Source organism: Camelus dromedarius, chromosome 12 (genome assembly GCF_036321535.1).
Source record: "Camelus dromedarius isolate mCamDro1 chromosome 12, mCamDro1.pat, whole genome shotgun sequence".
NCBI classification, from domain to species: Eukaryota; Metazoa; Chordata; class Mammalia; order Artiodactyla; family Camelidae; genus Camelus; species Camelus dromedarius.
In genome coordinates this window covers 27,031,116-27,043,694 of record NC_087447.1, presented here as the reverse complement: position 1 = coordinate 27,043,694, position 12,579 = coordinate 27,031,116, and the positions used below count along the sequence as shown (strand labels likewise).

Sequence of the window (12,579 nt, the reverse complement as noted above, 5' to 3'; positions counted from 1 at the left end):
CTTCCAGTTCAGTAATTCTCATTTCGTTATGACCCAGGGGCTACTATTTAACCTTCCACTGAATTTTTAATTTCAGTGATTTTATTTCTAAGAGTTTTTTTCATTAACACAACATTGTAAATCAACTACACTTCAATTTAAAAAAGGAGTTCTTCCAACTGTTTTCAAATTCACATATCCTAGTATCATAATGTCCTATTCTTTCCTTTTGGTTTTTACTCCTTTTATCACTTTAATAGTGTTAAGCATAGTCACTCTATAGTATCTTTCCAATTGTTGTGTTTTCCCAAGTTCTTAAAGTTCTAATATTCTTCTTCATCATGTCTCATTATTCTCTCTCATGGTGAATTATTTTCTTCTATGATTTATAAGTTTTAACCACTAACTCTTCTTTGAAGTTCCTTATTGCTCTGGACTATTGGAAATGTTCCTACGAAGAGTTTTACTACTACTGGACAACCTAGGAGTCCACTGGCATGAAAGATTAGTGTTCACATTAAAACCCTAGGAAGAATGTCAAATGAGATTTCATATATGCATATGGAAACGTTTGGAGCTTTGATTTCTCAGGGGAATTGTCTTTATATTTTAGTATTAGTGTTCAGTTTTTCTAACTCCCCTTTCACTGAGAGACAGCCATCCCAAGGTCCTGCCTTTGTGCAGGGACTTGAGTTTTAACTTTCTGCCTCACACAAGTCAAAGCCTGTGTTCAGTCCCCAGGAGAACTTTGAAACTACAGCCTCTAGCTTCTAGTGGCTACATGCAGTCAATGGCATCCTTGATTCATTTGTACAACTACATCTTCAACTACATCTGACCCAGTAAAAACAAAACTTCGGACCAACTGATGGTCTGAGTTCACTCCAGTCAACTAGAAAGCTTAGCATTGAGAAAACCTCAAAACTATACTAAAGCTTACCCTTTCCAAATATGATCGCTCACCTTGGCTGAATCTTCATTCAGTTTCACTTTTACTCATCTTTGATCAGCTTGCTTGATGACTGCCCCATAGTGGGCCCTCTGTATCCTCGGGCTCCTATCCTCAGTTGGTGGAACCCGAGGATGTGGGACCCGCAGGAGGAAGGGCTGACTGTACATTTTATATAAGGGACTTGAGCATGTGTGGATTTGGGTATCCGTGGGGGTCCTGGGACCAATCCCCCACAGATACTGAGGAACAACTATACTTTCTTCTAACGCAGATAATCTGACTTCCTGTTACATCAATAGAATCAGGCCCATCAAGCAGTATGTCTGTCAGAATTGTCTTCCATGCGTATATCCACATACATCTCCACCTACTTTCCTTTAAGGCCAGAAGTTCAGTGTCCCAGCTCCTATTCAAGGTACACTTCTCCACCTCGGAGCTTTTTCTTATTTCCTCCCTCCTTTGTGAGGCCTTACCTCCAATACCCTCTCCTGTATCTTCAATCTCTCAACTGGCTTCTTTTTCACAGCTGGTAAACATACTTTTGTCCCTTTCTCCCTAAAAGACTAAAATAAAAACTAAAAATAAATTAATAAATAAAAAGTGTCTTTTCTCCCAGAACCTTCATCTAACTAACATCAGGCCTCTTTCTTCTTCTCAATGAAAAATACTTGAAAGATTATTCTTCTTGGCTGTACTTCCCAATCACTTTTTCTACCGCATGTCTGGCTACTGCCAAACCACTTGACTAATATTGTTCTTACCTAGGTCATCAATAAACTCCTGGTTGGCAAACCTAATCGATATTTTTCAATATATATTTTACTGGCCCTCTCCACTGCATATGACACCATACCATGCCCACCTTCCTATTTCCTCCTTCCCAAACTCCCTATTTCTGTTTTCCCCCATGGCACTGCACTCTCTGGGTTCTCTCGTCTCTGCCAATCACTTCTGTGTCTCCTATGTGATACCACCCAAGGTGTCCTCCTCCACCCAGGACTCACTGTACACAACCTACTTTCATTTCTAGACCTCACTTTGTATTTTTATTTTATTGACAACTTAATAACCAGTGAATCCAATCCTTCAGCAAAGGTGTTTTTAAACCCATACACATTAGCTTGCAGATGGACACTGTCTTGAGGTCATCCCACAGGCCTCACCCTCTCTATGTCCCAAATCAAATTCATCATCCCCACTGGCAGAAGTACTCCTGCTCTGTGTTCTCTTCTCCAGCTGGGGATAACATAATTCAGCTATGATAGAAAGCTGGGAATCATTCTTGACTCCCCTCTCTCCCCTACCCTTCACATCTATGTGCAGTACTATAGCATCATGATCTAGATATTAGCGTTGAACCGGTCCCTGCTCCTGATTTAGTAACTATATTGGGCAAATTATTAGATGGCAATTTCATAAGTTCAATCTAGTACTTAGTCTCCTTAAGCTTATTTTTTCCCTATCTGCAAAATGGGTAAAGGTATGGTACATTACACAGAGAACTGTTGTGAAGATTAAATAAAGTAATGCATGCACAGCACTGAGCCTCCTGCTTAATACATAATGAATGTTCAATAAATACAGCTAGTTTTATCAAACTCATCAAGCCCTGACTATTAACTTCCAAAACATATCCTGAATTTATCTATCTACCTCATCACTGTTTATTTAATCATTTACTCATTTACTCACTTATTAGCCAAATATTAATGAATTTTGCTCCAGGTACTAACATAGGCCTTGGGAATTCATGATGAACAAAGCAAACATGGCCCCTATCCTAGTGGTACTCTCAGAATGGAGGGGAGGATGGACTGTCACATACTATTAAATGGAAGGCACAGAAAGTCATGACCCTAGGGCCTGCTCTGGTTAGTGAGAGCACATTTTCAAGGTCCCATCCCCTTCCCAGAGGGTCCTAGGTGAGGAAATAACACATGACTAGCTCAGAGATGAGAGAACTGTTGAAGAAACTCCTGCCAGAGTGATCTATCTAGACTACAAATCTATGTCACCCACTTTGTAAACCATTCTATGGCACTTCATTGCCTTCAGGGTAAAGTCAGACTCCTTAAAATGACAGATAACCCACTGCATCTCTTAAAATGAGAGAGAGAAAGCGTGCTAAGATATGTTTCAGTAATACTGAACTATTTATATTTCTGTATACATGCCATTCTTCTTTATACTTTTATACCTTTGTTCCTATGGCCCCTGAAACATCCTTCACCCTCTCTCTGCTTTGGTAACTCTTTATACCAGCTGGGATTCTTATGGGTTCAAAGGAAAGCAAGCCCATTCAAACTAGCTTGAGAGAAAAAAAGAAATTTATGATAAAGATACTGGGCTGTCTCATGAAACAGAAGGACAGGTGAGTGGTTGCACATTTATTATAGGTAACAACAGAACCAGAGGCTGGAATGCTGGGAACATGCATTCTCTCCACAGCTTGTCTCTGCTTCTCCCTCTGAGGGTCAATTTAACTCAGATTTGTGTTTTTTTTTCTCTACCAAAGGGCAGAAAACAAGGCAGTTGACAGTTTTCAAGCGTCATGGGGGCCCATACTGAAAAATCGTAAGGAGAGACACCGACTGGCCCAGCAAGTTTGAGGTGTCCACTCCTGGACAAAATTCTGTAGCCTCAGGATACAGTGTCATAGTGTATCAAGTGGTTGTCCTTCCCATAACCACGTGGATAGGGGAGGGAAGCACCCAGAAAAGCTGAGGAAAGAGAACAGGGTGGACTAAGGAATACATCGGGTAGAATACATCCCTACTGATCCTTTATGATAGCTCAGGTGGTCCAACTCCAGGAAGCACTCCAGATCCCCCTGATTGGGTTAAATGCCTATGTTCTGTGCAACTTTACTGCCCCACATGTATGTCTAATTGTCTAATATTGTCCTTAAAGTTTTCGATGATCTGTTTCTGTCTCAGTCTCTCATGAAATCCTTGAAGACAAGTATGTATCATTTTCAGTTTGATTCCCCAAACTCTGAAGATACAAAAACAAAGCAATAACGAATCTGTAAATTTACTGAAGACTTCTGGAAAAACAAGTGGATGATTACTTGAACGAACTGACATATGAATTTTATTTCTAAAACTGTAGCTATAAAAACTCATCATTTCAAACTTCTTTGGAGTCAGTACACATTTATCCTCTTACATGGCAAAATTAAGTGACTAGGGAGATAATTCCAAACCTTATGACAGTGTTGTTTTTTCTCTTAAGTAATTATTAGAAGTGAGAGAATCTGTATAATAGATTTGATTATGCATATTTAAAATCACTTAATTAACCCAATACTATGGAGAAAAGCATGTGAAAGCCACACAAAAAAACCACTATGCTTAAGAACTTTCCAAACCCAGCTCGTTTGATAGCTTACTGACCAATAAGTTAAATAAAACTCCAATTCACTGAGAAAGACATTCTCTGCTCTCCCTGAAAGTGTAGGGAAGGGAGGTATTTTTCTCACCACTGTCAAGGAATTTATCCAGTGTGTGCAAAAAAATGAACAGAAGGTAAAACAGAGTGAGGAACTTGGTGAAAATTGGCAAAACAATGTTCTGCTCGCCCTCTGCTGGCTCCAAGGTAGTATTGCTCTTCAAAGGCCTGCCCAGAGGCCCAAATGAGGGTTCTCTCGTGGAAACCCCAAAATACTCAGACTTGTTCATATGTTCATCTAAATAAGCACCCCCTAAAGCCAAAGCATGCCCCACAGCCATCAGTGTCTTCCCTCCCTATCAGTAATGATAGCTAATACAGAAAGCATGGGACAAGAAGGCTCCAGTGGTTCCTAATCTTCCAAGAGAGTAATTCAAAAGAACAGAGATATATGTAACAGCACATTTTTTGGTTTACTAAGAATATGATACTTACTTATAGACTGAGAGGCACCCAGAGAGAGTGAGGGAAATCCTGCACGTTGACTTAGAAGACCTGGGCAGGAGTGCTGGCTTTCCCGTGATCTCCTGGCTGTGTCTTTTACCAACTGTGACTTTTAGACTGGGTGTGTAACATCACTGTTTCTGGAACTGAGCTTCATCAGCCTCTAAAGGAAAAAGTTATACAACAGAATTGTTGGATACTTTTCTTTTTCTAATATTTTATGACTTTAAGTGTTGTTGCATTACAGAATGTTTCTGCTTTTTCTTTACACCATTTGAGTCATTCTCAGACATAAGCAAAATGGTTGAAGACTTTCCTGTCATCATCAGCCTCTTTCGTTGCTGCAGTGACACATGGTGGACTCTCAAATGAATCTTAATTGAAACGTTAATGATTGGGGATGGCAATGAAGAGCCCCGTGGTTTTAACTTGGGCCAAATTCTCTCCTGGCTTTATGGCTAGAATTTTGAGTAGCAGCTGTGAACAGATCTGCATTTCCTTCCCCACGCCACCCCCACAACAGTCTGAAATCTTTGCTTCAAATGAGAAAAATCAGCAGCTAAAAATGCACTTTCAATCTGTCTTACTGTCCAGTCATTAGTTAAATTCCCTATATCACATTTCTTTGAATCAACCAACTCTTAAATATTTTTGCAAGGGAGGAGGGTACAAAGTAGTGAGAGGAAGTCTGGAGATATAGTTTCAAATAACTCCATTTCTCAGTTTGATATCCATCTTTTAAGACTAAAATACAGCATGTCTGGAATGAGAGGACATGTGTGAGCTGATCACTCCAGCATTTCCAGATATAACTGGCGGTCTATAAATAGTAGCAAAAACAATTATAGCTACCAACTATTGAGAGCTTTCTTGTGGCAGACAGGTATATATCTCATATATATGAAGGAGATCTTTATTTATATTTATATATATAAAACACACATATAAAGTGATATTGTGATCTACAATAAGAAATTTATATATGGCCTCAGTCCCCTCTCCCAGCACAGAGCTCCTAAAATCCTTAGAATTTCCTAATTGATAAGAGTGATGAACAAGCTCCTTAGAACAACAAAAGAGTTTATGTTAATGAGGGGACATTGGAAAGCCCCAAAGGATAGGGGTGGTTGCCAGGGGAACCAACCATGTGGTTAGAGGGTTGGAACTTAAAGCCTCCTGCTACCTCTGGGAAAGGAATGGAGCTGGAGATTGAGTTCAGTCGCCAATGGCTACTGATTTAATCAACGGTGCTTCCTTAGCTTCCCAGGCTGGTGAACACACGTAAGGTTCTGGGAGAGTGGTGTGCTCCAGAGAGGGCATAGAAGGCTCTGCCCTTGTGTCTACCTGCCTTGCCCTACGTATCTCTTCCATATGGCTGTTCCTGACTAATATCTTTTTCTAATTAACCGGTAATCTAGTAAGATGTTTTCCTGGGTTCTGTGAGCTGCTCTAGCAAATTAATGGAACCAGGGGAACATGGGAACCTCAGATTTATAGCCAGTGGGTCAGAAGCACAGGTAACAACTTGGACTTATGATTGATATCTGAAGTGGGGAGGAGGCAGTCTTGTGGGACTGAACCCTTACCCTGTGGGTCTGACAGTCTTGTTGAACACAAGTTCACATGTCCGACACACAGTGAGGCCAAACAAACCGAACGTCAGAGTTTGGAGTAGAGAAAGGTTTACTGCAAGCAGAATGAGCAGAATGGGCGGCTCACAATTAAAAACCCCAAACTCTATGATGGTTTTTGGGAAAAAGATTTCACAGGCAAAATTTGGGGTGAGGGCTGCAGGGTGTGTGACTTTCTTCTGACTGGTTGGTGGTGAGGTAACAGGGCAGCGTTCCAGGACTCTCCTGCTCAGCCTGAAGTTACCATCCTCCACCTGGATGGGGGGCCTTAGTTCCAGTAGAACTCAAAGATCTATTGTTATACATGTTTCCTGAGGAACCAGGACCCTGCCCCATTCCTGCACTATTATTTCTTCATGGCTCCTCCTTTGTTTCTGCATTCCCTTACCATCCTAGTTAGAAACTGAACCTGCCCTTTGGAACTTGGGGGGAGTCTAGGAGGCCAAAACTTTTTTACGAACAAGAAACGGGACACTAAAAGGCTTTTGTACCCAGAAGGGCCCCATAGGGTCCTGCTCAGTTTCACTATCTCCAGGGAGATAGTGTCAGAATTGAGTTAAATTGTAGGACAACCAGCTGGTGTTGAGGAATTGTTTCGTGTATGGAAAATCCACACATCTGGTGTCAGAAGTAGAGAAGTATATAGTGTAAAGAAAAACCCATAGGAAGAAGTATTTTTTTTTCCTTAGACAGATTTATACATATAACATTACATATACGTAAAATACTACATATATAGAACACCATATATGTATATATGTTAAAAATACCATATATATGTGTGTATGTGTGTGTGTGTGTTTGTGTATAGAACTATAAAAGATTAGGAAGCAGAAACCTCAATTGAATGCAGTTGGGAGACTAGAAGAGGGGAGTTCTCACACCCTGCGCTGACAGCAGAGCCCAACAGAAAGAAAGATTTCTTTTCTGGTAAGGACTCAGCCAATGAATAGCCATGGACCCCTTGTTTACTATAGCCCTCCCAGCTTCCCTTCCTCTCTAGAACAGCATTGCCTACCCTTGCTGTTCAGGGACTTGCATGTTGGCTTCCATGGTTGCAGAACCCAAAATGCAATTCTCTCCTGACCCTGAATAAACCCATCTTCACTGGAGAAACATCTGGCAGTCTATTTGTCTCAAGTCAACAATATCAGATAGGTATACACACACAAAGATAATACCATAGAGGTATACGTACACAGGTTTGAATTGCCTGGCTCACTTATCCACGGATTAGTTTCAATAGTAAATGTTGTGGGCCACAACGGGGCTGCCAATTGGTGACATGGTGACACATGGGTTGGTAAAAGAATTTACCAGAGATAAAGTCTGGAAATAGGAGTTTATTAGGGTTACACTGCCATAGACAACAGCGGGCCATACAGACAAGAGGTGCCTGTGTGAGCCCCGAGGGCCAGTTGTTGGGGTCTTTTGTAAGGTTGGTCTCAAGGTGCCTAACTGCCTTGTGCACAAGTCTCTGATTGGCTGTAGGTGAGGTAAGAGATTTAGGGTCTGTGAAAGGCGGTGGCGTTTGATAAGGTGGGCTGAAACAAGCCAGCCTGAGCTATTGTGAGCTTAGGCATTACCTAGGGCTATTAGTTTGTTAGTGGAAACACACCCAGTAAATAATGTACTTTTACCTGTTGAGGGATCACAGGCAGACAGACATCTGAGAGCCCAGAAATGGGGTCCTTGGACTTTTGTCCTTGGATCATTTGGCCCAACAGTAAATACTACAGCACTACACACAATCTACGGTTGGTTGAATCCGTGGATACAAAGTCATGGATATGAAGGGCTGACTACATACACTATTAAAAAGAAAACCATATAAAGCCCATAATACCAAACCTAGATTTAATACCTAATCTAACTGTAGTTTTGACATTCTGCAGAAATATAATCTTAATCAATCAGTTTGGAATTTTCTGGTCAGCACCATAGAAGTAATCTGTCACAAAGGCCCTCTCCATCTCCCTCAGAGGAAGAGGCAATCTGCATGATAAAATCCTTGCCATTATCACCCACCTCCCAAGTCCAAGTCTAAAAACAATACTTTCTTTTCTTTAGCAAATAGCTCCCTTGCCCCACCCTTCCTCCTACAAAAATCTTCCATTTTGTACCACTCCTTGGAGGGCCCTTCTAGTTGCTAGAAGGGATGCTGTCAATTCATGAATCCTTGAATAAAGCCAATTAGATCTTTAAACTGGATCTAATTTTAGGAGTCGTACAAAATGAAAGACCTTTACAGGCAGAAGGGAGCAAGAGCAGGGAAGTCATGCTAGGCAGCTGCTGCCTGGTCAAAGCAAGGATATTTTTCTCATCTGGAGCAAAGGGGAAGTCTTGGAGCCTGGCTAGGTAATTTGTGCTGAGTATGCAAGCACTGATAGGTTGACCTCGGCCTTCTTGGGAGAGCCAAGAATAGAAACTTTATTAAAGTTTTGGTTTGCTGACATGGGGCTTAGCACGAGCAATTCCACCTTGGGCCAAGGCTGGTACTTTAACATATTATGTATTATACATATACATATACACACAAAATATGTGTATATGCTTGCTACACACACTTATTCCCTACAACAACCGTATAAGGCAGATGATATTATTTCTATTTTATAGATAAGGATTTGAAGCTCAGAGAATTAAAGTAAATAACAGAGGTTATTCCACTAATAAGTGGCTGATCTAGGATTTGAACCAGGCATCCAGTTCCAGAGCCCATATAGAGTTTTTTTTTTTTTTTTTGCCCTGAGTTGACACACAGAAGCAACTTAGTGTTAGGAAACAATTAATTACGCAACCTCCAGAGTAAAATGAAAACCAAAAATAACAGCTGATAATTCCAAGTTCTGGTGAACATGTTTAGGAGTGTCAATTGGAGCTGGAAGGACTGTAAATAGATGCAACCACTTTGTACAACTCTTTGGCAGTATCTACTCAAACTGAACACACACACTGCCTACGATCCAACAATTCCACTATCCACTACGTATCCACACGCACTACATACATTCACACAAAGTGTGAACATACGTGCACCAAAAGACAGAATGTTCACAGCAGCATTTTTTGTAAAAAGCGAAGTGAAATCAACTGAATGTCTATCAACAGTGAAATGGATAAAATGAAATGTTCTCACCTTCATGTCACATCAATACAATTCAGCAATGACAAAGAACTACGCTGCACACAACACGAATGGATTTCAGACATGATGTGGAGCACAAGAAATTAGACACAAAATTGAATATTTAGCTCAACTCCAAATGTCAAAAACAGGCAAAAAATAGTCTGTGGTAAAAGAAATGTGAATGGTGGTTACCTCTGGTGACAGGTGACAATAACTAGGGGGGAACATAAAGGCAGTTTCAGGGCTATTGGTCATTTGTTGACCAGGGTGGTGGTTATATGGATATAATAATTCATCAAGCTATTGACTTAAGGCTTGTGTTCTTCTCTATGATATGTTAAAATTCAACATGAAAGCTTATGGAAAAAGAAGAGAAGGAGAAAGCAGTTACTAAGAATCCATCTGCTTTCATTTCCCATATTCCCTTGAGAGCGCCAAGCCATCTCATCCCAAACTTGGGACCCATTTTCTGCTAATCCTTCGTGTTTTCCTAATTCTTGGTTCTTTAGCACATGACTTTCTTTCTCACATATATATCTAATCAGTTACAAATTCTAACTAAATCTGCTTGCTTAACTTCTGTCTTCTCTATGCTTTCTTAATTCCCTTAGTTCAGGGTTTCTCAGTCTTGGCACTATTGAAATTTTGAACCAGGTAGTTCCTTGTTGTGAGGGGTTCTCTTGTGCACTATAGGATGTTTAGCAGTTTCCCGGTCCTCACCCTACTAGATATCAGTAGCATCCTCTAGCTGGAATTAACAACAGTGTCTCCAGACGCTACCAAACGTCTTTGGAGTAGGGGCATCAGCTCTCACTCCATAGAGCCACAGCCTTAGTTGACTGACATCTTCATTATTTAATGACTTGCATTCGGGCAAGAGATTCCACCTGGCCTTCCTGCCCAGGACTGCACCTCTTCTCTATTCTCCACACTCCTTACAGTTTTACAGTTTTCTCCAGGATAAAATCTAGTGTCTCTAAAACAGCATAAAAAGGGCATTATCTTTCCCCTACTTACATCTCTAGCTTCCCACCCCAGCTATAGTGAACTCCTTGCAGTTTCTTGAAGGATGGATGGAAGTCAGAAGTGTTAGTCAGAATAAGTGTTAAGTACAATAACAGCTTATGAGATAAATGCAAAACTCCTAGGATGTTTTATATATAGAATATGAGTAAGCATGTACTTTGTGAAACATAGACAGAATTGTGTTAAATATGCCTGGTAAGTTAGTAAACTATAAGGCATACCAAAGCTAAAATAAATCAAAAAATGTGATGGAACAGAGGGTCATTTATAGTCAAAAAGGGATGGAAGAACAAAAATATGAATAATTATGCCATCTCTGGGCTAAAAGCTATGTCACTCTTAAATCAGCCATCCATACGTGACACCTACTAAAGTCTCACTCAATACTCTCGCCAAGAAATGCAAAAAAACTCATGTCTGTTTATTGAGCTAATTAGTAAGGCCTGGTTGTGGCCAGGCATGTTTCCCGGCGTCTATTCAAGAAAGCAGGTGTATGCCATTGGCCCAAAGCACTTTCCACCTGTGGGTCTCCCTGCTGTAGCCTCAACACTAGTCCTCATAAGCATACCATCTGTGGAAAAAGCTGTTGTGGCAGACAGAACACACGAACACCACATAACTCACGACTCAGGTGATGGTGCCCTTCCACTTGCTTGCATCCTAGCCTAAATGTGTCAACCTACTCCAACTCTTTCCCCTTGCTTCTCACTGGATATTTACATTGATTCAGTAAACCATGTTATTCAAGCACCTTAATTTGGTCCAGGAGCCTTCTGTTTCACTACCTCTAGGATAGACTGCCTAACAGCTTACTTAGAGGCCACCACTGCATCAGGTTAGTTTTCCACATGACAGTTCAATTCAGGCTTTCCAGGATGTCTCTGCTTTAGTACCTCTCATTTTACCCTGTTCATATCCTTGAGTCTCTAGGATGGCATTTATCACACAACGCTGTGGTTAACTGTTCATTCCTGTTTCTCTCACTAGTCTGAGAGCTCTTTGAAAGCAGGAACAAGTTTGTTTTTGTTTTTGTGTTTTTCTGTCATAACTTAGCAAAGTACCAGCCACAAAGTAACTACTAGAAGAACTACTGAATATCACATCTTGCAGACAGTTGAGAGAATTACACACTGTTCCTGCCTTTCTCCCATTCGTCATTTCTAAAATTGGTGTAATTTAGTGAGTGGCAAACCCCTGCCTGGTTGCAAAGCAACATGGAGGTGTTACAAAGGACCATAGGTTCAGTGCGAAAAACAACTTACGGTAGCTGCTTATAGTATTACTAGTAAGCTTGGGCTTTGGTGGACCTTACTTGATTTCCCTGTCTCACATTTTTCTCTTGGCTGGTTAAAAAAACACAATAGTTTGGGAGGACAGGGATTTCCCCCTTACCTCCACCTGAAACTGGTTGAAGGCTGAGACCCTTCAGTTTAAGGGATTTTGAGCTCGCAATGATTCTAGATGAATAAAATCTGCTTTGAAAATTAATGCATTCCTAAACTGGGACAGACAATAGGGATACAAGATACAGGGTTTGGCTTCCCCTCAGAAAATTCACAAGCACCTCCCTGGTGCCTACCTTTTACTCGAAGTAATAACCATAGCTATTTTTCTAGTCTATAATAAAGGAGATGTATTTTATAAAATATCTCGCTTTAAGGAATAAAATCAAATAAAATGTGAAACCTTAAATGAAAGGTCTCCTCTTGAAGTCCTTTTAACTCATTCACTTCTCCTTCAGGGATTAGGCGGGTCGGGGTGAAAAAATTTGGCGTCACGCACAGACGTAGAGATTGGAACACAATTCAAATTAGCCAAACCTGTATCTTGTTAAGAGGCAGCCTCAGGGACCGCCCAATTACTTAACGTCCGAGAACAGACGGCAAAAGCAAACCAGCTTCTGAAGCAACTATTGCCTCACCTTGAATCATTCGCCAATTCACGCCGCCCCGCCCTTTCCGCCCCGG

At 40.9% G+C, this 12,579-nt stretch overlaps 1 long non-coding RNA gene across 2 annotated transcripts in view; it reads right to left on the bottom strand.

Annotated features, from left to right (window-relative positions):
- Nucleotides 1-12,534, bottom strand: part of LOC116155340 (uncharacterized) — a 471,009-nt gene extending 458,475 nt beyond the window's left edge. For both annotated transcript variants that reach the window (XR_010383373.1, XR_004139220.2), the window contains exons 1-2: nucleotides 12,299-12,534; nucleotides 4,817-4,988 (exon numbers count right to left, since the gene is read on the bottom strand). This is a non-coding gene — a long non-coding RNA (uncharacterized LOC116155340). The remainder of the gene's footprint in view (nucleotides 1-4,816; nucleotides 4,989-12,298) is intronic.
- Nucleotides 12,535-12,579: the final 45 nt, after the last annotated feature.